This window comes from Aotus nancymaae, unplaced genomic scaffold, assembly GCF_030222135.1.
Source record: "Aotus nancymaae isolate 86718 unplaced genomic scaffold, 86718_ANA_hifiasm-v0.15.2.pri h1tg000057l, whole genome shotgun sequence".
Lineage (NCBI taxonomy): Eukaryota > Metazoa > Chordata > Mammalia > Primates > Aotidae > Aotus > Aotus nancymaae.
Window position 1 is genome coordinate 38,274,919 of NW_026988471.1, and position 25,674 is coordinate 38,300,592.

The 25,674-nt window shown below is 42.1% G+C and overlaps 1 pseudogene; it reads right to left on the bottom strand.

The window, feature by feature from the left end:
• Positions 1 to 22,127: 22,127 nt before the first annotated feature.
• On the bottom strand, positions 22,128 to 22,674 carry LOC105716099 (large ribosomal subunit protein uL22-like; annotated as a pseudogene).
• Between the last annotated feature and the right edge of the window lie 3,000 nt (positions 22,675 to 25,674).

Consider the following 25,674-nt stretch of genomic DNA (forward strand, 5'->3'; position numbering starts at 1 on the left):
GAGGCTGGTCTCAAACTCCTGACTTCAAGTGATCCACCTGCCTTGGCCTCCCAAAGTGCTGGGATTACAGGCATGAGCCACTGCACCTGGCCAAAGTCTCTATTAATATGACCCTCTATGCGATATATTTTGCTGGCAAAGTGGGATAAAACCAGAATTTGTTTCACATTTTCTTGGCATATCTTTGCATTTCATTTCGTAATTTTTTTGAGTTTCTCTTACATGTTACATTTCTTCTTGATAGAAACTGGATTTTCAATGGTAGACATTACTGGCCATTTTGAGCCACACTTGACTATGTGGTTGGTTGGATTCTCACTGACAAGTACCATGGTAAAGACTCTGACACACCATTTCTCTAGCCGCTTCCATGTGAGGGCCTCCAGGCAGCCAGAGATTCTTTTTGTTAGATGTAGTGAACTCCAAGTTTCTCTTCAAAGAATCAGTATGTCAGTATGTTCATCTCTCTTAGTCTTTAATTCTCCATCTTAAAGTTCAACTTCCTGGTTCTCCATGCCCCCTTGCAAGCCTCTAGTTTCGGTAAACAACTTTCCCACCAGTTCTTATCAGTAGTTCACATCTGTTTCCCTGGTCACCTACTTTGACCTGAATCACCCCTGGTCACCTGCTCTGACTTATTCTGTAACTGTCCTTCCTGCCACACTACCCACCCCGCCCCTCCGGTTCATACCCCTGCTCTCTTTAAAATAGCCAATCAAGATTAGTTAAGATTGTGCCATCCAACCTCAGCCAATAGGGGAATGACACGGCAGTAGGGGCTACCTGCATCAGGAATAAGAACCCCTTCCCCTCCCTTGTCCAGGGGTGCGCTCACCATTGCTCCATCTATGTGATGCACCCTTCTGTAGAAGTAGATTGCCTTGCTGAGAAAATTAATATTTGAGTGCTACTTCTTTTGCGGCACCAAAAATTTACATATAACATTTTCTCTTCCCTTGCCTGCATCTGTTTACTCCTCCCCATTGGATGGAGCCAGCTTGGGTGAGAACATTCCATTGGACTGAAGTGCAGTACACAATCTAGCAGCTCAGTTGGGATTCTGCCTTTTGGGAAGTGCTTCTTTTCAGGGACTAGAGAGTTAAGAGAAACTAGTCCTGCCTGGTAGGAGACCTGGACCACTCTTCTCCCAATACCCTTAGCCTGTTTTTGATGCTTTGGTTCTGCCCTCTGCTGGGTGAAGGAAGATAGCAGTGTTGGCTGCTTTAGTCTTGGACTTCCCTAGCATGGGTGCTGTACTTGGTAGGGGACAACCCCTCACCACCAAGCATTTTGCTGCTTCTCTCTGGCTTATGTGTTTCCCTTTTAAAGCATACTATAAAAGAAAAGAAAAAGAAAAGAAGAGGAAAGAGGAAGGGAGATGAGGGAGAGTGGGAAGAAGAAAAAATATTATTTTTTGTTCTTATATGAAATTGACATCTTACTTCCTTTGTGTCTCCTCTTACCCAAGTTGGCTGCAGTGAGATTCTGTGTTTCTAACAAACTCTTAAGTGATGCCAGTGCTGCCAGTTTTTAGACCACACTCTAAGTAGCAAGGATCTTGGGGAAGAGTAAATTAAAAGTACCAGTTTTTTAAACTTTTTTTTTTGAGACAGACCCTTACTCTGTTGCTCAGCCTGGTGTGCAGTGGCGTAATCTTGGCTCACTGCAACCTCCGCCTCCCAGGTTCAAGTGATTCTCCTGCCTCAGCCTCCTGAGTAGCTGAGATTACAGGTGTGTGCCATCAGGCCCAGCTAATTTTTGTATTTTTAGTAGAGATAGGGTTTCACCATGTTAGCCAGGCTGGTCTCAAACTCCTGACCTCAAGTGATCCACCGGCCTCGGCCTCCCAAAGTGCTGGGATTACAGGAGTGAGCCACCGTGCCCAGCCCTTTGTCCTATTTTGATGTTCGAGACCACATATGGATATGGCCCTGGATGCTTTATCTACCCAACTTGAGCCTTTAATTTTGCCTCTGAAACTAACTAATTATTAGCAAATATATTAACATTAACACTCGTCATTTGGAGGCATGCTAAACTGTTGACCTCTTTCTTAAAAATTCTAAGGGGGCTTGAAAAGCAAAAACCTATAAATTTATAAATAAATATTGAATAGAGTGTCCATCCTTCTTTACTTTGTAGCTCTTTCATCCTGTCACTATTTGGTTCAGCAGAAGAGGAGTTAATGTACACAAGCACTTTTCTTTGTAATTCGAAGACATTCCATTTGACTCCTTTAAGGATGTGCTGGAAAGGGAGTGGGGAAGTTACACTGCAAATATTATCTTCCCCAGATGCCAGTAAGTTTCTTTACTAGTAGAACTGGAAAATATATGCCACTTGCTAATTTTTTACCTCTAAACTTTTGTTAGACTATTACATTTGGTTAATAATATCATGTACTATTATTATAAAGATTAGCACATCTCTTATTTTACAATAGAATATTTCAGGTTGGGTGCGGTGGCTCACCCCTGTAATCCCACACTTTGGGAGGCTGAGGTGGGAGGATCACCTGAGGTCAGGAGTTTGAGATCTGCCTGGCCAACATGGTGAAACCCTGTTTCTACTAAAAATACAAAAAAAAAAAAAAAAAAAAAAAAAATTAGCCAGGCATGGTGGCACGTGCCTGTAATCCCAGCAATTCGGGATGCTCAGGCAGGGGAATCGCTTGAACCTGGGAGGTGGAAGTTGCAGTGAGCCGAGTTCATGCCGTTGCACTCCAGCTTGGGCAACAAGAGTGAAACTCTGTCTCAAAAAAAAAATAAGAAGAGTATTTCAAACACACAGAAAAGCATACAATAACAATATGACAAAAAAATCATCTATCTGGCTGGGCGTGGTGGCTCATGCCTGTAATCCCAGCACTTTAGGAGGCCGAGGCGGAAGGATCACAAGGTCAGGAGTTAGCCAATAAGGTGAAACCCTGTCTCTACTAAAAAATACAAAAATTAGCTGGGCTTGGTGGCGGGCGCCTGTAGTCTCAGCTGCTCTGGAGGCTGAAGCAGGAGAATCGGTTGAACCTGGTAGGCGGAGGTTGCAGTGAGCCGAGATCACGCCACTGCATTCCAGCCTGAGTGACAGAGCGAGACTCCATCTCAAAAAAAACAAAACAAAACAAAAAACAACAACAACAAAAACTGTCTAAAATCTAGCTAGGCCATGTAATAAAATTTTGCCGTATTTGCTTCACTTCTCTCTTTTTCCCTCCCTCCCCCTTTCTCCCTCTTCCTCTCTTCCTTTTTTCCCCTTTCCTCCCTTGTCTTCCAAGTTAACATCTTTTTTTTCTTCACCAAGCCACCAGAAGTGCTGATGAAGTTAAAATCTTATAGATGTAGTTAAAGTCCCTGTAGCCAATCTATCTCCGTCCTATCCTGTCATCTATAGAGGTGACAACTACCCTGAATTTATAGTTTTAATTCCTGTATTTTCATATTGTTTTATTATTATTTTTTTAAATAAGAGATGGAGTCTTACTGTGTTGCCCAGGGTGAAGTGCAGTGGCTATTCACAGGGCAATCCACTACATCAAAACTCAGAACAGGAGTTTTGACCTGCTCTGCTTCCCACACAGGTAGGTTCACCTTTCCTTAGGCAACCTGGTAGTCCTCTGCTCCTGGGAGGTAACCATCTGATGCCCAGAACTACTGGGCTCAAGCAATCCTCTGGCCTCAGCCTCCCAAGTAGCTGGGTCTATAGGCACACACCACCACACCCAGCTCTTTTTTATAGTTATACTATATATGTATCCATAAATAAGACCTAAAGTTGACTTGCAAGTTTTCCATCTTCATTAAATGATATATTATGTGCTTTCTTCTTAACCTCTCACTCAGCATGTATTAATACTCATCTTCTTCTTCTTCTTTTTTTTTCCAGACAGTGTCTTACTCTGCTGACCAGGCTGGAGTACAGTGGTGTAATCATGACTCATTAAAGCCTCAACCTTCTGGGCTCAAGTGATCTTCCTCCCTCAGCCCTGCAAGTAGCTGGGACTACAGGCACATGACACCATGCCTGGCTAACTTTTGTATTTTTTGTAGAGACAGGGTTTCACATGTTGCCCAGGCTGGTTGTGAACTCCTTGGCTCAAATGATCCACCGGTCTCAGTCTCCCAAAGTGCTGGAATTTCAGGTGTGATCCACCATGCTTGGCCTTTAATACACATCTTTTTCTTTTCTTTTTCTCTTTCTTTCTTTTTTTTTTTTTAGATGGAGTCTTGCTCTGTCTTCCAGCCTGGAGTGCAGTGGCATGATCTTGGCTTACTGTACCCTCCACCTCCCAGGTTCAAGCGATTCTCCTGCCTTAGCCTCCTGAGTAGCTGGGATTACAGGTGCATGCCACCATGCCCGGCTAATTTTTGTTTTTTTAGTAGAGACGGGGTTTCACCATGTTGGCCAGGCTGGTCTTGAACTCCTGGTCTCAAGTGATCCACCTGCCTCAGCCTCCTAAAGTGCTGGGATTACAAGCGTGAGCCACCGTGTCGGGCCGATACACATCTTCTAGTTAATTTAAACTGCTAGATAGTATTTCATTGTATAAAAAGACCACAGTTTATCCATTGTTTTGTTGATGGATCTTTAAATTGTTTTCATTATTTTTTCCTTACAAACAATGCATGATAAATGTTCTTGTACCTGTCTCCTTGTGAGAGTTATATGCCTAGGTGTAGCATCACTGGGTTTCATCACAAGTCTTTGGAAATAATTGTTATGTGGATAGTAAAACAATCTGACTAGTTACTTAAAAGAAAAAAGTTAAGTCAAGGTAAGTGCTAGAAGACACAGAAAGTCAGAAATAGGACGTAAAATAGTAATGAAATAGTAGGTAAATTAGATAATATAATCCTATGCCTTTTTCATCTTTTGGCTGGACATGGTGGCTCATGCTTGTAATCCTAGCACTTTGGGAGGCTGAGGCAGGAGGATCACTTGAGGTCGGGAGTTTGAGACCAGCCTGACCAACATGGTGAAACCCTGTCTCTACAAAAAATACAAAAATTAGCCAGGTGTGTTGGTGCACACCTGTACTCCCAGCGACTTGGGAGGCTGAGGCAGGAGAATCACATGAACCTGGGAGGCAGAGGTTGCAATAAGCTGAGATCGCGCCATTGCACTCCAGTCTGGGCAACAGTGTAAGAGTCTGTCTCAAAAAAATTTTAAAAAAAGGTAAAAGAAAAAGAAAAATAATTAATGAAAAGGCAATTCATCTTCTGAGAAAAAAAAGTAGAGTTAACATACTGAACATCACAGATTTTCATCTATGTTTAAGATACTACCTTTAGGTCCGGCGAGGTGGCTCATGCCTGTAATTCCAGCACTTTGGGAGGCCTGGGATCAGGAGTTCGAGACCAGCCTGACCAGTATGGTGAAACCCTATCTCTACCAAAAATACAAAAATTAGCTGGGTGTGGTGGCATGTGCCTATAGTCCCACCTACCCAGAAGGCTGAGATAGGAGAATTGCTTGAACCCAGGAGGCGGAGGTTGCAGTGAGCTGAGATTGCACCACTGCACTCCAGCCTGGGCAAGAGAGTGAGCCTCTGTCTCACACACACACACACATACACACACACAGACACACACACACACACAAAAAACCCAGATGCTACCTTTAGTGTCACAGCTTCTGTGAAGCCTTCCAAAAATTGCCTTTTTTTCAATTACTTCCTCCTTTTGACCTCCATTCTCCCTACCTCTGTTATATGATATTGTGCACTATATTTGCTATGGTTTGTTTCTATCTCTCTCAGCAGGCTAAATGTGTTTTGAAGGTGGAGCTCATGTTTAATTTGTATCCCCAGGGCGTGGTGCACAGTCAGTGGTTAAGTCTGAGAATGAATGAATAGCCCAAAATCATCGAAGATCTTTTAGAGTTGGCAGAGTTGGCAGTGGGTTTCTTTTTCTCTCTCTTTTTTTTTTTTTTTCTGAGATAGAGTCTCGCAGTATCACCCAGGCTGGAGTGCAGTGGTACAATCTCAGCTCATTGCAACCTCCGCCTCCCAGGTTCAAGTGATTCTCCTGCCTCAGCCTCCAGAGTAGCTGGGATTACAGGCACACATGATCATGTCTGGCTAATTTTTGTACTTTTAGTAGAGATGGGGTTTCACCATGTTGTCCAGGCTGGTCTTGAACTCCTGACCTAAAGTGAACTGCCAGCCTCAGCCTCCCAAAGTGCTGGGATTACAGGTGTGAACTGCGCCATGAAAAAGGGGCTTTTATCCTTTGTCTTCAACTGCATCTATGAAAAGAAGTTTCATATAAAAGCTGATATAAATGGCTAATAAAGCAGAGAAATCACTTAAAATTTGACTGTAGACATTTGCTATGTTTGATTAATATGTATCAGTTTACAGTTAATTTTAGGAAAACTTAAACTTTATAAATTGCCTGGAAATCACCCATGAAAAACTTATTCTCATTTAGGGATTTAATTTTTTATTAACTGTTAGGATTTTGAAGTTTTGCTAGTCTTATCATCTGGGACACTGGAATTTTGTCTTGTTGGGATTGCCGATTAAACAAAATAATTCTTCAAAAGTGCTAGCAGAATGTTCAGTAAATAGTAAATATTAAATAAACACTGGCTTTACTATTATTAGGTGGTCCTATACTACGATTCCTCCAATTTATATCATGAGCTTTTTGGTACATATTTGAGGAAGCTCCCATCTATATGTTTGGACTAGTGCATTAGTAAAGCTGCCAGCTTAGATAAAGAAAGCCATCTAAAAATTTAAAGTTAAGTATATGATGGAAAATTCTTGAATATATTGTAAGTTAGGTGAAAAATATAGGGGGATTGTATTGTTGAATATAAAAAAGCCATTAGACCATTTTAAGAATGCTCTCTTCTGTCATAAGGGCTTGCTTATGAATAATATATCACATGCATGAAAGGAAGTGGTGGCTAGTTTCATTTCCCTAAAACACGTTTCAATGGTAAATTGGAGGCAGCTGTGGTTTACCAAAGCCTAAATCCAATGAGGTCTACTATAACTAGTGTAGATTTACTGTTGACTCATGGTCCCTGTCAGGCTTTAATCATAGGGGAACAAGAAATATTACTTAGATTTCATTGTTTAATCTTTCATTCATTTGTTTTCCAAGTTTGTTTCAGTCTGTGGGCAGGTTCCCTTTTGATTGCAACATGCAGTCCTTATTTCTGCAATTTATCTTCATTTGCCATTTTGAGAGGGCTATGAAAACCCTATGATAAGCTCCTTATTCTCCAAATCTATGCATATAAGCCTCGTTGAATTGGATTCATTCTAAAGACATTTTGAAATCACATCAGCACTTTCAGATCAGCAAGTTATTTCTTAATAAATTACTGTCTTAATGTTAGATGCTATTTTAAAAACACTAAAGAGAGCAGTTTCCAAGTATGTGCTTCTACTTCCAGGGAATTGTAAACTGGAGTGTTTAATTAAATGGAGGCCCTAAATTTTTATTATGCTGTCACTGGATATTTGAATAACTAGCTGTAAATGAGTTCTAGTTGTACAAAAGTGATTTTTTAAATCCAATTGTCCCTATTCAAAATATAGTTCTAGTTCCTGGGTGACACTGAAAATGAAATGGCCATGTCTTTATAACTAAAACAAATGAGAGGGTTGCAGTAATAGAATGAACCCACAGACGGGAAAAAAAACCCTTTGAATCAAGTTTTTTTCTTCCCCTGAACTGATTGGGTAATTTACTCAACTAATTTTGTCTAGTCATTAGAAAGTTAATTCTCCATTCTATAATTTCCTTCCACTCAAGTGAGCAATATTGGTACATATAATTTGGATTAAGAACATCCCTCTGCTTTTACAAATATTTGGATATATGCCTTAAATATGCTTTCTCATTTAGGCCACAGAAATTTATCCAAAGACAAACCAATCAAAGATAACAACATTAGCTACCATTTATTGAGCATCTCCTTCATGACAAGACTTTTCCCATATTGAGGTATAATTGACAATTGAAAATCGTACATATTTAAAGTGTACAATGTGATTATTTGATATGCATATATGTGCAGATATCCATATCTAATCATATATATATGATATGCATATACATCCTATATATATCATATACATGTCCATCACCTCACATAGTTACCATTTTCTTTTTTTTTTTTTGAGATGGAATCTTTCCCTGTCACCCATGCGGGAGTGCTGTGGTGCGATCTCAGCTCACTGCAACCTCCACCTCCTGGGTTCAAGCGATTCTCCTGCCTCAGCCTCCCGAGTAGCTGGGACTACAGGTGCCCACCACCACGCCTGGCTAATTTTTGTATTTGTAGTAGAGATGGGGTTTCACCATATTGGCTAAGCTGTTCTCGAACTCCTCACCTTGTGATCTGCCTGCCTTGGACTCCCAAAGTGCTGGGGTTACAGGTGTGAGCCACCATGCCCAGCCATCATTTTCTTTTGTTCTCTTTCTCTTTCTTTCTCCCTTTCTTTCTCTTCTTTCTTTCTTTCTTTTTTGGCTGTGAGAACACTTAAACGATCCACCTTCTTAGCAGATTTCAAGTATACAATATAGTGTTGCTAATTGTAGTCACATCGTAGTATAATAGATCTCCATAATTTATTAATTTGCATAACTGAAACTTTGTACCCCTTTACAACATCTCCCCATTCCCCTGTCCCTCCAGCTCGTGGCAACCAACATTCCACTCTCTGCTGTTCTTGAGTTTGACTACTTTAGTTTCCACATATAAGGGAGATCAACACAGTATTTGCTTTTCTGTGTCTGGCATAGTTTACTTAGCTTAATGTTCTTTAGGTTCATTAATGTTGCAAATGACAGGATTTCCCTTTGTTCTGAAGGCAGAATAATATTCTGTTATGTATGTATACCATATTTTCTTCATCCATTCATCTGTCAATGGACATTTACATTGTTTTTATGTCTTGGCTATTGTGAATAATACTGCAATGAACGTGAGAGTACAGATACCTCTTAGAGATCCTAATTTTCCTTTCATCATTTTTTTTTTTCAGACAGTGTCTTGTCACCCAGGCTGGAATGCAGTGGCATGATCTTGGCTCACTGCAACCTCTGCCTCTTAGGTTCAAGTGATTCTCCTGCCTCAGCCTCTGGAATAACTGGGATTACAGGCATACATTACATCACCATGCCTGGCTAATTTTTGCATTTTTAGCAGAGGCGGGGTTTCATCATGTTGGCCAAGCTGGTCTCCAACTCCTGATCTCAGGAGATCCCCCCATCCCCGCCTCTGCCTCCCAAAGTGCTGGGATTACAGGCGTGAGCCACGCTCCTGGCCTATTTGATCATCTTTTACAGTTTAGGGAATTGAGGCTTAGATATGGCACAGGGTAGAAAAGAAAGGTAGACTTTGAAAATAGGTCTGTTTGACTTCAAAATCTATGCTCCTGGCCTGGCACAGTGGCTCACACCTGTAATCCTAGCACTTTGTGAGGCTGAGGCAGGAGGATCACTTGAGGTCAGGACTTTGAGACCAGCCTAGCCAATATGGCAAAACCCTGTCTCTACTAAAAATACAAATATTAGTTGGGCATGGTGGTGTGCTCCTGTAACCCCAGCTACTTGGGAGGCTGAGGCACGAGAATCACCTGAACCCGGGAGGTGGAGGTTGCAATGAGCCGAGATCGTGCCACTACACCCTAGCCTGGGTGACAAAGAAAGACTGTCTCAAAAACAAAACAAAACAAAAAACAAACTAAAAAACCTGTGCTCCTTACTGTGCTGTCCTGCCTCTCAGTGCAAGATAAACAGAGTGGGCCATATAACCTATGATGTCATCATTGGCAAGGCCTGTTGCTACCGTGTGATGCCTGCTCCCTAGATGACTTCCTTGGGGGTGAAGCTAGAGGACATCTGGCACCAAGCTGGTTGAGGGGCAGAGTGAGAATGTCTGGGCTTCCCCCACCCAGCTGGGAATGTGAGTGCTGCAAATCATCTCATCGAAGGCTTAACCACAGCCAGGAGACTCCTCCAGTGACGATGAGAGTGTACAAATGAAGTGCAGGCGCGGGGGAGCCTTCACACACCTCCAGCCCTTCCTGCTTCTCGAAATACTCATATCCTCTGGCAGAAACCAGCTACAGAAATCCATGTCCACTTACTCACAGCCTGAAAGAAACCCACACAGTGGACCTTCCTGCCAGTTGCATGATAATTAGAATTACTATTGAGTTTCTACTGTGCATTTTCTCAATTAGGCACAATTACCAAATGTAAGAAATGAGGAAATTAAGACTCAGGAATTAGCTGAATTGCCCAAGGTTATTACATAGCTTACAACTGGCCAGCCAGGATTTAAACCTTGGTCTATATCCTAATCCAAGATCATGTTCCTCTCACTACTCAGGTTTGTGTCTTTGGCATGGGAATATTACAAAGTCATTATTTCTCCTGATTATATTTTTGCTGCTGTTATACGACCATCTCATTTCTTGTCATAGACTTTTTCCAAAAGCAAGAATATGGTATGGAATTTTGGGGGAAGCAATTGAAATGAAGTGTTTGAATTTCAGAGCTTGCATTACTGGATTATGTGTGGATTGTTATTTCTCTGTGCTGTCTCTTTCTTCTTCCTGCTATCTCATATAGGTACTTGATAGCCCATTGTTACAGTCTTTTTAGGGGTTCTTAAACAGTTCACTTGTAGAAAAGTGTTGGTTGAAATTGTAACAGGCAGACATTTGGGTTCTCGTAGCCTTGCAAGAAATGGAAGGAAGTAACTTTTGGGCTTATGAAAATGTGTACTGCAAAGGTTTTTTTTCTTTCTTCTTCTTCTTTTTCTTTTCTTTTCTCTTTTTTTAAGAGACAGGGTCTTGCTTTGTCACCCAGGCTGGAGTGCAGGGCAATCATAGCTCACTGCAAGGGTCCTTATGCCTCAGCCTCCCAAGTAGCTAGGACTACAGGCATAGTCACCATGCCTGGCTAAATTTTCTTATTTTTTATTTTATGTGGAGACAGGATCTTGCTGTGTTGCCCAGGCTGGTCTCAAACTCCTGGCTTCAAGGGATCTCCCCATCTTGGTCTCCCAAAATGCTGGGATTATAGGCACGAGCCACCATGCCCAGCGGTTTTCTTAAAGTTCTCTGCAAGGTATAGATAGTTTCACAAGTAAGATGATTAGTCAGTACAGTAGCAACATTAGGTAAATTGCTACAAGCCATTTCAAGCTTGTAGCAAATTATCCATTCTTATATGACAAAGCCTATGGGACAATTAGAGGACTGGAACTGTCTCTCTTCGGTGGCACTAAAGAAGGGACTGAAGCTTCATAAATCGAGTCCTTCACTCTCCTAGCTCTGATCCTCTCCTTCCTATAAGTAATGGTCATGTTGCCTTCAGTAGGTGGTTGTCAAGCCTGTATTTTGTTTTGTTTTGTTTTAGAGACGGTCTCGCTTTGCTGCCCAGGCTGGACTTGAACCCCTGGGCTCACTCTATCCTCCTGCCTCAGCCTCCTGAGTAGCTGGGACTACAGGCACTGCTATGGAAACTGACTTGTCAAGTCTTTTAATACCATCTCATCACTGTAATTATCAACAAATGTGCTCTAAAAATCTTTTACACGGCAGCATAAAGGGCTTGAGCTATGTCTGTATTAAAACACAGGTGATACCCTTATCTTTTGATGTTGAAATGTTGAAAGAGTTGATTAGCTCTCCTTGCTATATCTCTAGCAAGGATAGCTAATAACTGTTTTGCTTTTGTTTTTATGTATATATATATACACAAAGGCAAAAGCAAGACAGTATTTGAAATTTGAAAACATTGATTCTTGTAACCATTCTATTTCAGGATTAAATCACATAACCCACCAATCTCTGTCAACCCACTCTCCAGTAACCACCCCACCTCCAATTTCCTGTAAATAGCAAACACTCCATCATCCACAGGGAACACTGTTGAGTAGCCAGAGTTGTAACTGTATTTGCTTATTTTTTTACTTGAGAAGGTTTTTTTGTTTGTTTGTTTTGAGATTGGTATGTGTGGGGATTGGGAGGGGTGGTCTCACTATGTTGCCCAGGCTGGATTTGAACCTCTGGGCTGAAACCTTCTGCCTCAGCCTCTTGAGTCACTGAAACTACAGATGCGTCACCATGCCTGGCTACTTGAGAAGTTTTACGACGATTTTTACGCTTTCAAGGCAGAAAAAGAAAACAATCTAGAATTTGTCTCTGTCATAATGTCATCCATAAAAAGTGATTTTAAGATGAAGACTTCTAGAGAGATACAAGCTGCTGGATTTAGCATTCAGCCCTCACTTTCATTCAATATAGTTGTCATTTTAGACCCAAGCTTTCCCTAGAGATAGTGATTCCAGCAGGGGAAGAAATATGTGAAGTTATTGCAAGAAAGTTTTTGTGTGAAATTGTGACTGCTGCCAGAGATGTCATATGTTTTAGTTAACTTTCTTCCCAGGAACCAAGAAAATTTCCCAAGCCCCAGATAAATACAGCTGGACTGCTATACAGAAGTCAGTAGCATGGGGCTGAAGAGAGAGACTGAATTTTACACACTTAATTTGTTTCTGGTTGAGATAAAGCCTCTATTCTATTTTGCTTAAGGTAAAAATCCAATTCACTTTGAAAATTACAAAGCCTTATGCCATTGGAAAAAATGATTAAGATTTCTGTCATTGCGATTACAATTTATACCATAATAAATTTACCTAAGGATGTGATGGCCTCTACTGGATTCCTTCCAGAGTTCTCTAAGGAATAAAAGCATGCAACCGACAGTCTCTAGGACGTTCTGGTTCTGCCTCTTCCTTCTCATCCCATCAGCTTTGGAAACTATCTCCCCCCATGCCGTTGATTAGCAGCTCTGCATGTATGCAGTGCAACAGTAATTAATGTTCCCCATGCTGACTCTCAGGAGCTGCAATACCATGAAGTGCCCTTCAGAATTATCAAGGAGAAATTAAATTATGCCCAATACAGTTTTAGAGCAGTTTCTCTCATGATTTAAAGCACCTCTACCGGGAGGGGCTGGAGGTGGCTCCTTCTGGCTTGTGCAAGCAGATTATTAAAATGGTAAGGAATTTTGCAAGCCAGATGTTAAACCTTTCAAATTGGGCCATGGTGGGAGTATGTGCATCACAGAAATTGGAACTGCTAAAAATAAAGGCTCCCTATCAGCACCATTGTCTATATCTTTGAAACTGCATAATTCAATTAATACCTGTTAGCTAGAACAGCATATCTCAGTCTTGCTGGGCAGTTATTTACTGATGAGTCTTGCTAGGCTGAAAAGCCAGTTAATACCTGGATAAGTTTCCTGTGCCTACTGTAACAGATCACCACTGACTTGGTAATGTAAAGCAATCTAAACGTATTCTTGCCTAGTTCTGGAGGCCAGAAGTCTAAATCACTGGGCTGAAATCCAGGTGTTGGCAAGGATGGGCTCCCTCCAGGGGCTCTGGGAGAGAAGCTGCTCATTGCTGTTTTAAGCTTCTGGTGGCTGCTGTCATTTCTTGGCTTGTGACTTTGTCGCTAGAATCTTCAAGGCAAGCATCTTCAAATGTCTGTCTTTTCTGTTTTTGCTATTTTCACCTTGCCTGTGTGTGTGTGTGTGTGTGTGTGTGTGTGTGGTGTGAAATCTTCCTCTGTCTTATAAGATCACTTGTGATTGCATTTTTTAAGGTTCACCCAAATAATCCAAGACAATCTTCCCATTTTAAGAGTTTTAACTTACTCTCATCTACAAAGCACCCCCCGCCTTTTTTTTTTTTTTCCCAATAAAGGTAACTTTTACAGGTTCCAGGAAAATAACCTGCTATCTTTGGGAGGGCCATTTTTCAGCCTACCACGATACCCACCTTAGCAGCTCGCCCTGTAACGTCTTTAACAAACTAAATAATAGTAAAGTCTACATTGTAATGATAGTGGCAACTCTTTCTTGTTGCCTACTTATTTCCTATGCACCAGTCAAAGTGCTTAGCATATCATCTCACTATTACTCCTTCCCAAACCAATAAATATGTGCTCAAATGTCATAAATACTCTTTTTGGAACACAGGTATCAAAACTGGTATGTCATAATATACATTCCCTGCTTCTCTCCACCTTCACCTCAAAGACATGCCCTGGGGCTGCTCCTAAAGTTCTTCCAGGGCCTCCTATTTATGTAGTCTACTTTTCCTATCCTAGTTTCATAGTTTCCAGACCTATCCCTTAGTTACCTTTAGCGAGCTTATCTTAATACCAACACAAGGCTTGTTTAAAGGGAATGTGGAAAGTGTATCTGTTGGCTGGGAGTGACTTCTCTGGTATGCAAAGTCCCTGGTCAAGTGAACTGAAGGCTCTGGGCCAAGGTTAGTTCCTGGGTAAAACTGACAATATCATCCCTCAAAACGTGGCTGGAGGGGGCCGTGAACCACGCCTGTCGGTAATTAGCCTGTATCCTGTTGTTTTTGGTTAACCTGCGTTCCGGAAGTTCTCTCCTGATCTGCTTGCTTAGCTCACTATTTAATTTCTACAACTTGCACTAGAGGAAGGGAAAGATAAAGGAGCTAATATTTGGTGATTGCCCACTCTGTGTTAGGCTCTCTGCTGTGAGAGTTTTACATATTGGGCTAAGGATGACATAAAATCCAAGAACATTTTCTGGAGTTATTCTTTGTAGCTGCAGTTAATAATCTGGCAGAAGTGTTTTAGAGATGTAATAAAGTAAGTTGATCAGGTTTGGTAGCACTTCCATATTTCTGTTAAAATTTCCAGATGTGCATAAAAGCTGGTTGAATCTGGCCTATATGGTAGCTAGTGTTTTATGAAGGAATTCAGGTCACATTTGCTTAGTTTTAGAAATGCTCTATAGAAACTGTGATTTTTTTTTTTTTTTTTTTTTTTTTTGTGCAAGCAGAAAATGAATTCCTAGGAACTGGACAAAGTCGGCAGTAGCAGGTCAAGGGCACAGTTGGGGAAGATGGTCTTGACTTCTTTACTCTGGCTGAAAGGTACCTAATCTTCAGACTCCCTTCCCTTCTCCCTTGCTCCCCTCCCCTCTCCTCCCCTCCCCTCCCTTATCTTTCTCTTTGTCTCTCTTTCTTTCTTCTTCTTGTTCTTTTTTTTTTTTTGATGTAGTCTTGCTGTGTTACCCAGGCTGGAGTGCAGTGACTATTCATAGGTGTGACCATAGTGCACTCCAGCTTTGAACTCCTGGGCTGAAGCAATCCTCCTGCCTTAGCCTCCCAAGTAGCTGGGACTGCAGGTGTGCATCACTGTGCCTGGTGGTTTCTTTCTTTCTTTTTTTTTTTTTTTTTGAGACGATGGCGTTTCACTGTTGTCACCCAGGCTGAAGTGCAATGGCACTATCTCAGCTCACTGCAACCTCTGCCTCCTGGGTTCAAGTGATTCTCCTGCCTCAGCCTCCAGAGTAGCTGAGACTATAGGCACTTGCCACCACACCCAGCAAGTTTTTGTATTTTCAGTAGAGACGGGGTTTCACCCTGTTGACTAGGCTGAGGCCAGGCACAGTGGCTCACACCTGTAATCCCAAGCACTTTGGGAGGCTGAGGCGGATGATCACGAGGTCAAAAGATTGAGACCATCCTGGCTAACACATGAAACCCTGTTTTTACTAAAAATACAAAAAATTAGCCAGGCGTGGTGGCGGGTACCTGTAGTCCTAGCTACTGGGGCAGCTGAGGCAGGAGAATCGCTTGAACCTGGGAGGCAGAGGTTGCAGTGAGCCAAGATTGCAGCACTGTACTCCAGCCTGGGCGACAGAGTGAGACTCTGTCTCAAAAAAAAAAAAAAGAAAAGAAACAAAAATTAGCTGGGTGTGGTGGCAGGCACCTGTAATCCCAGCTACTTGGGAGGCTGAGTCAGGAGAATAGCTTGGACCTGGGAGGCGGAGGTTGCGGTGAGCTGAGATTGCGCCATTGCACTCCAGCCTGGGCAACGAGAGTGAAATACTCTGTCAAAAAAAAAAAAGTAAATAAAATAAAAGAAAGAAAGAAGGAAGAAAAATGGCAGAGCAGGGTATAGATGAGGGTGAGGCAAGCAATGGATCTAAAGGTACACTGTTCAGGGAGGCACTCACCCCCAGGTGACCTTGCACTTGAATGACCTGCAATCCACGAAAGCTCGTGCCTCACTTGCCTCACTTGCCTCACACTGGGCCCAGCCCTGCAGCACTGCCTTTTGCCCTTGGGGGGTTCAGTGTTTAGCAAGGATCCCATATCAGTATGGGTCAGACCCCAAGAGAGAAACCACATGGTGATTTGAACAGGGAATTTTAATATAGGGAATTATTAACTCGTAGTCTATCGTTTAGAAACTCACGAGGACACAGAGGGAGAGAATACGACAAGCCAAGCCATGGAGTTTTGACCTTCAGGACAAAGAGAGGACTTTGTTTTTCCCTTAGGGCTGTGCCTGAGAGAGCATGACTTCCCCTATTTATTAGGAACATTAGACTGCAGCATTTCCTTTCCAATCACTCCAAGCATTTAGGCTATTTAAAGAATCTAAATAACATCTCAGTCAAACTAACATTCCGAGAGAGAAATGTTTTAATCTATCTTTTCCCAGAGTAGCCTTTAGGTCTCCGAGTGGGTGCAAACAGGCTGGGTGATGGTTGATATATTTGAAGATTCATGGGAATCCAGAAGTTTTGGCAGAGGTGCATATGAATCTCAAGGAAAAATTGAATATAATTTGATATAATGCAAACGGCACAGAATTTGAATGCAGGACAAATCACAACAGCTGTTTGTTATCTCTCACTTAAATGGCAGTAACAGGATTGCTTAAACAAATTCCCTTCCTTTCTAGAATGTTCAGAGTATTTAATATTTGCATAATGATTAATCTCCTGCTCCAGAGGAAATTCCCAAAGGAAGAGAAGACACAACACAGAAACACTTTAAATTGCAACACCATGGGCAAAGAGAAAAGAGGGAGCGTGCCAAATCCTCAGTTTTAGGGCTACTCTCTCAGGAGAATTCTAAATAATGGTGGTCATCTTGCTGAATATTCAACCAAGGACAGGATGGCCAAGAGAACATAGTCCCAAACACTGGGACAAAGCATATTAACTAGGCCAAAGCTACAACATCAATTAAGGGATTACACCACACCCGTATTATAGGATGGTCGATCTTAAATATTTAAGTTTTATCCTGTTCTTTGAAAAGGCTAAATTCCTATTCTCAGTACCCTATAACCCCACCCAGCCCGGTCCCCACCCACCCATCCAAGGAAAATTCTGAATTTTTTTTTTTTTCATAGAGGATCCATTGTTTATTTGCTGTGGTTGTTGGAGGCCTCTGGAAAGCTTTCGGCTGCAGAAAGGCAGCAGACTTGAAGTGTACCACTTGGCCTCAGTAGGAGTTTGCCTGGGTCAATGGGCTTTAACCTGGCTGTACTTTAGAGTCACCTGGATAACTTTACAATACCCTGGCCAGTAACCAAAACTCCCAGCCTGGTATGCTGGCTCATGCCTGTAATCCCAGCACTTTGGGAGGCTGAGGCAAAATAATTGCTTGAGCCTGAGTTTGAGACCAGCGTGGGCAACATAGTGAGACCCCATCTCTATAAAAAGATAAAAACAAGAAAACCCTATGAATTATTAAATACTAAACACTCTCTCCTTCTCCCTTTTTGCACTTTTGGGTCTGGGGCTGTTTTTCAGAAGGCTGTTGAAGGCTGACCTCTGAATGTGGTAATAACATCAACTGGCCAGGCATGGTGACTCACATCCATAATCCCAGCACTTTGAGAGGCCAAGGTGGGCAGATCACTTGAGGTCAGGAGTTCGAGACCAGCCTGGGCAATGTGGTAAAACCCCGATCTGTACTAAAAATACAAAAATTAGCTGGGTGTGGTGGCAGGTGCCTGTAATCCCAGCTATTCCGGACACTAAGGCAGGAGAATTCCTTGAACTCAGAAGGTGGAAGTTACAGTGAGCCAGCATGTCAAATAACTTTCTGTCTCTGCTCTGAAAGGACATGTTTTAAAAGAAGTTAAAAATTCTGTATGGATATTGACATTCTGAGGGGCTAAGAGAAAGTGGTCATTTGTAATGACTAAACATGTTATTCTGTTATGACTAAACATATCTCATGACTCATTTCTGAAACCCAGTACTAAATACATAGTTAATGAATAATATTTATTAACTATGGCCATCATAAGTATTCATCAAATGCCTGTCTTCATTTGTGGAGAGAATTAAAGTGACAAATTCTATCTATATTTACTCTTATTTAAAAGGCAAATTCATTTTTAGAATACTGTTTGATAAAATTATTTAACACAAGGAAATTTTCTTTTAAAAAAGTCTTCTGTCTTTGAGTTAATACTCTTACACTAAGATGGTTTACTAATGTTTTGCTTGTTTTTTTTTTTTTTTTGAGATGAAGTCTCACTCTGTCGCCCAGGCTGGAGTGCAGTGGCACAATCTTGGCTCACTGCAACCTCTGCCTCCCAGGTTCAGGCGATTCTCCTGCCTCAGCCTCCTGAGTAGCTGGGATTACAGGCACCTGCCACCACACCTGGCTAATTTTTGTATTTTCGGTAGAGATGGGGGTTTTAACCATGTTGCCCAGGCTGGTCTCGAACTCTTGACCTCGTGATCCGCCTACCTCGACCTCCCAAAGTGCTGGGATTACAGGCGTGAGCCACCGCGCCCGGCATGTTTTGCTTGTTAAATGGCCAACTGATGGACTATGTAACATACTCAACGAACAGTAATACAAAGCAGTGTTCTAAAAGGTTAAACTGAGAGATAGCAGTAATTCACTGCCACCCTTTCCTGGCCTTCTTGTTGATCAACAACCCATCTTAAAGGTTGCTGGATGGGGTGGGTATATCATATGTGAATAGAATGGAGCAGGGATTGGTAACCTTTTTCCTTCAAAGGGCCAAATAGTAAATATTTGAGGCTTTACTACCCAACTCTGGTATTGCGATACTAAAGCAACCCTAGGAAATGTGTAAATGAATAGATGTGACTGTGTTCCAAAAAACTTTAATTTCAAAAACAGGTGGCAGACTGAGTTTGGCTTGTGGGCCATAACTCACACACTTCTGGAATACAGCAAACCCAACAGGGTGTTAGACTGGCTCTGAAGTTGCATTGGAAGTATAAGCTAGGATTAGGAAGAAGCCAGCGGGTGCTAGGGTTCTCTATGAGCAAGTGGATCCACTGTGATGGGAAAAGTCATGAGAAAACATTAATAATAATGAGTGGTAATAGCAATGGCTAATGTTTACTGAGAATCTGCTATATAACTTGGGTTAAATACATGTTTTATCTCACATAATCTTTATAACCTTGAGGTATAATAACATTCCCATTTTGTAGATGAGAAAATTGGGGCATGGAGAGGTTACATAAATTTCCCAAAGACATACAGTTAGTAAGTGTTGTGGCTGAGATGTGAATTCAGATACACTGACTTTAAAGACTGCTCTTTTTTTTTTTTTTGAGATGGAGTCTCACTCTGTCACTGAGGCTGAAGTGCAGTGGTGCAATCTTGGCTCACTGCAACAGCTGCCTCCTGGGCTCAAGCTGTTCTTCTGCCTCAGCCTCCCAAGTAGCTGGGACCACAGGCCCATGCTATCACACTCAGCTAATTTTTGTATTTTTAGTAAAGATGGGGTTTCACCATATTGCCCAGGATGGTCTTGATCTCTTGACCTCGTGATCCCCCTGCCTTGGCCTCCTGAAGTGCTGCAACTACAGGCATGAGCCACTGCACCTGGCTGAGACTGCTCTTCCAAGGATGCATTACTACATCCCCCCAGAGGACAAAGCCACGTCCAAAGTCATCATAGCTAGGAGGGAGTAGAAGGATCTTTATATAGACTAAAGGTTCTAGGGGTTCTGTTCAGGTTCTAGCGGTTCATCATGTTGCAGATGGGCCAGGAATAGTGTCCTGGGACATGCACTGGGGGGAGACAATTTTCCATTTGTCACTCATATTTCTTCACATGTTCAAGCAGAAGCATTGATAGCATTTTTCTTTCTTTCTTTCTTTCTTTTTTTGAGACACAGTTTCGCTCTTGTTGCCCAGGCTGGAGTGCAATGGCACGATCTTGGCTCACCACAAGCTCCGCCTCCCGGGTTCAAGCGATTCTCCTGCTTCAGCCTCCCGAGTATCAGGGATTACAGGCATGTGCCACCACACCCGGCTAAGTTTTTGTATTTTTAGTAGAGACTGAGGGTTCTTCATGTTGGTCAGTCTGGTCTTGAACTCCTGACCTCATGATCCTCCCACCACAGCCTCCCAAAGTGCTGTGATTACAGGCGTGAGCCACCGTGCCTGGCCACATTTTTCAAAGATGTTTGCATATTGGAAAGCAGCCTTGGAAGACAGAGGTAGTATCTCGGTCTGGAATGGAGAGAAGGTTTGCTTGCTGCATAGTATCATAAAGATGATGACCCTTTTTGGGGCAAAGCTGAGCAACTTTGTTTGTAGCCTATTATAAATGATTGGAGTTTTTTGGCTATGTTGGAATCTACTGTGTGTGCTACTGGGCTACTCTGTGTTACCCCCTTGGACCTTAGTGGGGGCAAGGAGAACTAATGTGAACATGAATCTCATGCTGTTTGCTGTGCTGAGTGAAACAAAGTCCTTTGTCTTTGGCCCAGGAGTCTCATGTCTTCTGCCAGTATCCTGAATCTGTGGCAGGCTAACTTGCCATTGTGCAAGCAGGGTGAAATGTCAGTTCTTGACATACGCAGGAGGCATAGTGGATCCTAATGGCTGGTCTGAGGGGGAAAGCTGTTCACTCTTGGCTTGGTTTTGTGTCTTTTTAAATTATGGATGAATGAGGCCTGTGCTGAAGCCGAAGAGAGGCAAACCTCTACAAGCACCGGTTGCTCTTGATTACATAACTAGCAGAGTGCTGCGGTCTTCTGAGAAGTTCTAAAACCGGCCATACGGAGTTAAAGATGTACAATTGCTTTGTTGGAATGATTTTCACTGTACCATAACTGTAACATAAATATTACATTCCAGCTGTCTAATATAGTGTTTCCCAGAGCTGCTCATTAGATCACATGGTAACATTAAAATAACAACAATAAAACAGATTCCTGAGCACCACCTCATATACGATGAATCAGAATATCTGGGGAAGAGGCTCAGAAATGAATATCTTACAAAGATTTCCCAGATTATTTAGATGCAGTCAGTCCCTGCACTCTCAAGATTGAATTCTATGGCAGACAAATCCTGCTTCTCTGAACCTAGACTTCATTTGTTACACAAAAAGCTGCTCTAGAACTGCTGTTCAATATGGTGGCACTACTCACGTGGCTATTTGAAATACAATTTATCAAAATTAAATTTAAAATTCATTTCCTCAGTTGCATTAGCCACATTTCAAATATTTAATAACCACATGTGGCTACAGGCTACAGTGTCACATAGCACAGATGAAGAACATTGCCATCATCACAGAAAGCTCTATTGAATAGAGCTGCTCTAGAATATCTTATTACATCAGAAAGTAAGACTGCTAGCAAAGATGACTGAGACTCAGGAACTAACACGAATAAGCTTCCACTGGCCAAAGATGGGATAATTTGAGCACTAATTAGAAATAATAGCTGCAATGGATTTAAATACATCAAATATATTTAAACCTATGAGTTAATAATCATACTAAAATAATATTTATTGGTAACTTTTGGAGGATGCTAGGGAACCAAGTCACTATCTGAAAACTGGAAAATAAAGGGTTATCAAGCATTTAATCAGTACTGTTCATAAAGGAAAGGCTGGGTAAATACTTGAGACAGTCTGAGATGCATATCAGAAGGCTCGTTAGCAGGTCCCACAGAATGAGCACTGGTTGCTGTTTGCCATGCCCAGTTCAATAACATACCCTTGTACTGGTTTTTCTTACTATCTTTTTTCATTTCCCTTATCCTGCACTTATGTTCTCTGTGATCCTTAAATAAATTACAGCATGCAGATCTCTATCTCAGGCTCTGCTTTGCAGGGCGAGGAACTCTGGCTAGGATAGCATTCTATTTCAAATTCTTGAAAGGGAATCTAACCCCACTTGGGTATAGATTTGGTTGCTTGGTTCAGAGTTCTACTCCTAGTCCAATCTCTTGTGAGAGGCTGTTTCTTCTAGAAATGTAGTTGGGATTTCTTTTTAATTGCATTTATTTTAATGCTGAATTTACTCCTGTGCTATAATAATATTGTTTACTCAGTTTCTTCTGGGACATCTTTTTCTTCTGGGCAACCTCCTCTTCTGGATTAGGAACACTCTGTTCCTTTTCAGTAAGGATCATCTCAGTGTGGCAGGGAGAGCTCATGTATGGGTTGATTCAAGCTCTGTAGGTCTGGCAGGGCCTCTTAGGCGCTTTGTTCACTTGGATATGCTCAATGACCAGAGAATCTACATTTAAACCCTTAGGTTCAGCATTACTCTCTGCATTTTTAAGAATGTGCAGCAAAAATTCAGCACTCTTTTTGGGCCACCGACCTTGTGTCCAGCCGCACTGCCAACTCCACCATTGTATCATCCGAATGATATGCACTGTTTCTGTAAAGTGACATCTTTCAGATACTTTGTGGCTTTTTGTATATGCATACGCTTGATGGCCTGGGCAGTTTCATGAGTGTTCTTAAAGTGAACATGAAGATGGAACCTCTTGATTTCCATGACTTTGTGGGGTTCTCCTGGTCAAGTGAATAGCGAACCATTTTCACAGATTACCTCAGGCCACTTAGGGAAAGAGGAAGAGCAGTGGCTTCTGGGAGAACTCTGGGACTTCTTAAAGTTGAAGAAGTATGGCCAGTTGCGGTGGCTTACACCTGTAATCCCAACACTTTGGGAGGCCGAGGTGGGTGAATCATGAGGTCAAGAGATCGAGACCATTCTGGCCAATATGGTGAAACCCCATCTTTACTAAAATTACAAAAATTAGCTGGGCATGGTGGCATGCGCCTGTAGTCCTAGCTACTCGGGAGGCTGAGACAGGAGAATCTCTTGAACCCGGGAGTTGGAGGTTGCAGTAAGCTGAGACTGAACCATTGCACTCCAGCCTGGTGACAGAGTGAGACTATGTCTCAAAAAAAAAAAAAGTAGAAAGCAGAGAGAGTTGTGGAAGTCAAAACTGAATGCAAACCTGCATTGGAAAAAGATTCCTCAGATGATTTTATGTGCCTTAAAGTCAAAGAACTCTACTCTAGAGGGTGTAGTAACTATCTGACTCAGAAACATTTAAAAAATAGATAAGCTGTTGAGTCCACAGGTCAACAGGAAGTGCATTTGGAGGAAGAGGAACACACACTGTTACATGGGGGATTGCAATAGGAAAAGCAAGACTGACTGTATATGAAACCTTTAAATCCCTAAGAGGAAAATGGATAATATGCATCATATGGTGCACGGTATAATAGCCTAGTCCAGAGAATGTACACTGTGTGTACCTATGTTATTATATTCTTTACCAGAAACCTCAAAAAATGTTTGAGTAGGAAGGTATCCAGCCCTCCAAATCAATAGAAAGCTGCCTCCACATCTCTGTAGATATGGAACGGGCTCTTACTGAATGACTGTTAAATACTGAAGCCGAGGCTGGAGCTGGGGCTGGGACTGTGGCTGAGGCTGGGGATGGGGTGTGTGTGTCTGTGAGGGAGGCAGAACCAATCCTGATAATTCACCACTTCCCTCCCAGCACTCTGGGCTTCTCTATTCTCCTCTCTACACTTTTTTTTTTTTAAGAAACTTTTTTTTTTTAATTGCACTTTAGGTTTTGGGGTACATGTGAAGAACATGCAAGATTGTTGCATAGGTACACACATGGCAGTGTGATTTGCTGACTTCCTCTCCATCACCTATATCTGGCATTTCTCCCCATGCTCTCTCTCCCCAACTCCCCACCCCCCGCTGTCCCTCCCCTATTTCCCCCCGACAGACCCCAGTGTGTGATGCTCCCCTCCCTGTGTCCATGTGTTCTCATTGTTCAACACCCACCTGTGAGTGAGAACATGCAGTGTTTGATTTTCTGTTCTTGTGTCAGTTTGCTGAGAATGATGGTTTCCAGGTTCATCTATGTCCCTACAAAGGACACGTACTCATAGTTTTTGATGGCTGTATAATATTCCATGGTGTATATGTGCCACATTTTCCCTGTCCAGTCTATCATCAATGGGCATTTGGGTTGGTTCCAGGTCTTTGCTATTGTAAACAGTGCTGCAATGAACATTTGTGTGCATGTGTCCTTATAGTAGAACGATTTATAATCCTTTGGATATATACCCAGTAATGGGATTGCTGGGTCAAATGGAATTTCTATTTCTAGGTCCTTGAGGAATCTCCACACTGTCTTCCACAATGGCTGAACTAATTTACACTCCCATCAACAGTGTAAAAGAGTTCCTAGTTCTCCACATCCTCTCCAGCATCTGTTGTCTCCAGATTTTTTAATGATCGCCATTCTAACTGGTGTGAGATGGTATCTCAATGTAGTTTTGATTTGCATTTCTCTAATGACCAGTGATGACGAGCATTTTTTCATATGTTTGTTGGCCTCATGTATGTCTTCTTTTGTAAAGTGTCTGTTCATATCCTTCGCCCACTTTTGAATGGTCTTGTTTGTTTTTTTTTCTTGTAAATCTGTTTTAGTTCTTTGTAAATTCTGGATATCAGCCCTTTGTCAGTTGGGTAAGCTGCAAAATTTTTTTCCCATTCTGTTGGTTGCCGATTCACTCTAATGACTGTTTCTTTTGCTGTGCAGAAGCTGTGGAGTTTGATTAGGTCCCATTTGTCTATTTTGGCTTTTGTTGCCAATGCTTTTGGTGTTTTGGTCATGAAGTCCTTGCCTATGCCTATGTCCTGAATGGTTTTGCCTAGATTTTCTTCTAGGGTTTTTATGGTGTGGTCCACCTCAGTACATGGCCTCTTCCTCCAACACAAAAACTCTCAGTCACAGGCATGATGTACTGGTAGCTATTTAACAACTGGCTCTCCAGAGAAAACCAGAAAGCTCCGATTTGCAGCATTTTCCAATTTCTAAGGCATAAACACTCCCATCGTGGCTGATTATAAGTTACTGAACATGGAGTTGGGAGTTGGCCCCAACTGGCCCCCACACACCACTGGGAATAGGTGGGAGAAAGGCAAGGGGAGAAATAAAGGGTGGAAAGACACTGTAGAGAGGTTTAGAACTTCCCAGAAGTGAGGGAAGGGAAATCAAGGTAGTGATGACCTAGAGTCATTCCTCTAACTTCAGTTACTAAGATTTAGAAACATCGCTATCTGCCTCTTCATGTCAAAAGGGACTCTGAGAAGGCTTGCCTTGCTTTTTTGGCTCCATGTGGCATAGTTGGCCATTTTGTTCAATCTATGGCCTCTTCAATGTTTCTGAGAATGTCCTTATATTGTGGCTTTAAAAGAGTCAGAAACTCAGCTGGAGAAGAGGTTTTATGACAGCAAGAGTGCCTTGTATTCCATATGGATGGAAACCTCTTCCATAAACATAATCTAGGCCCTGGAATGCTCACACCCACCTTTCATGGGCACACCACACCCCTTCTTCCCTGCCTGAATGCTCATGACCCCCACCTGGCTTCCTCAGGTGTTACACACCCTGCTTCGCTGGCCACAATTCAAGCCCTCACCTGGTTTCCTTGGACATCATCTGAGAGCTACCTACCTGTCTTTCCTGAGAGAGCTCCAGCTGGCACAGAACTCTTTCC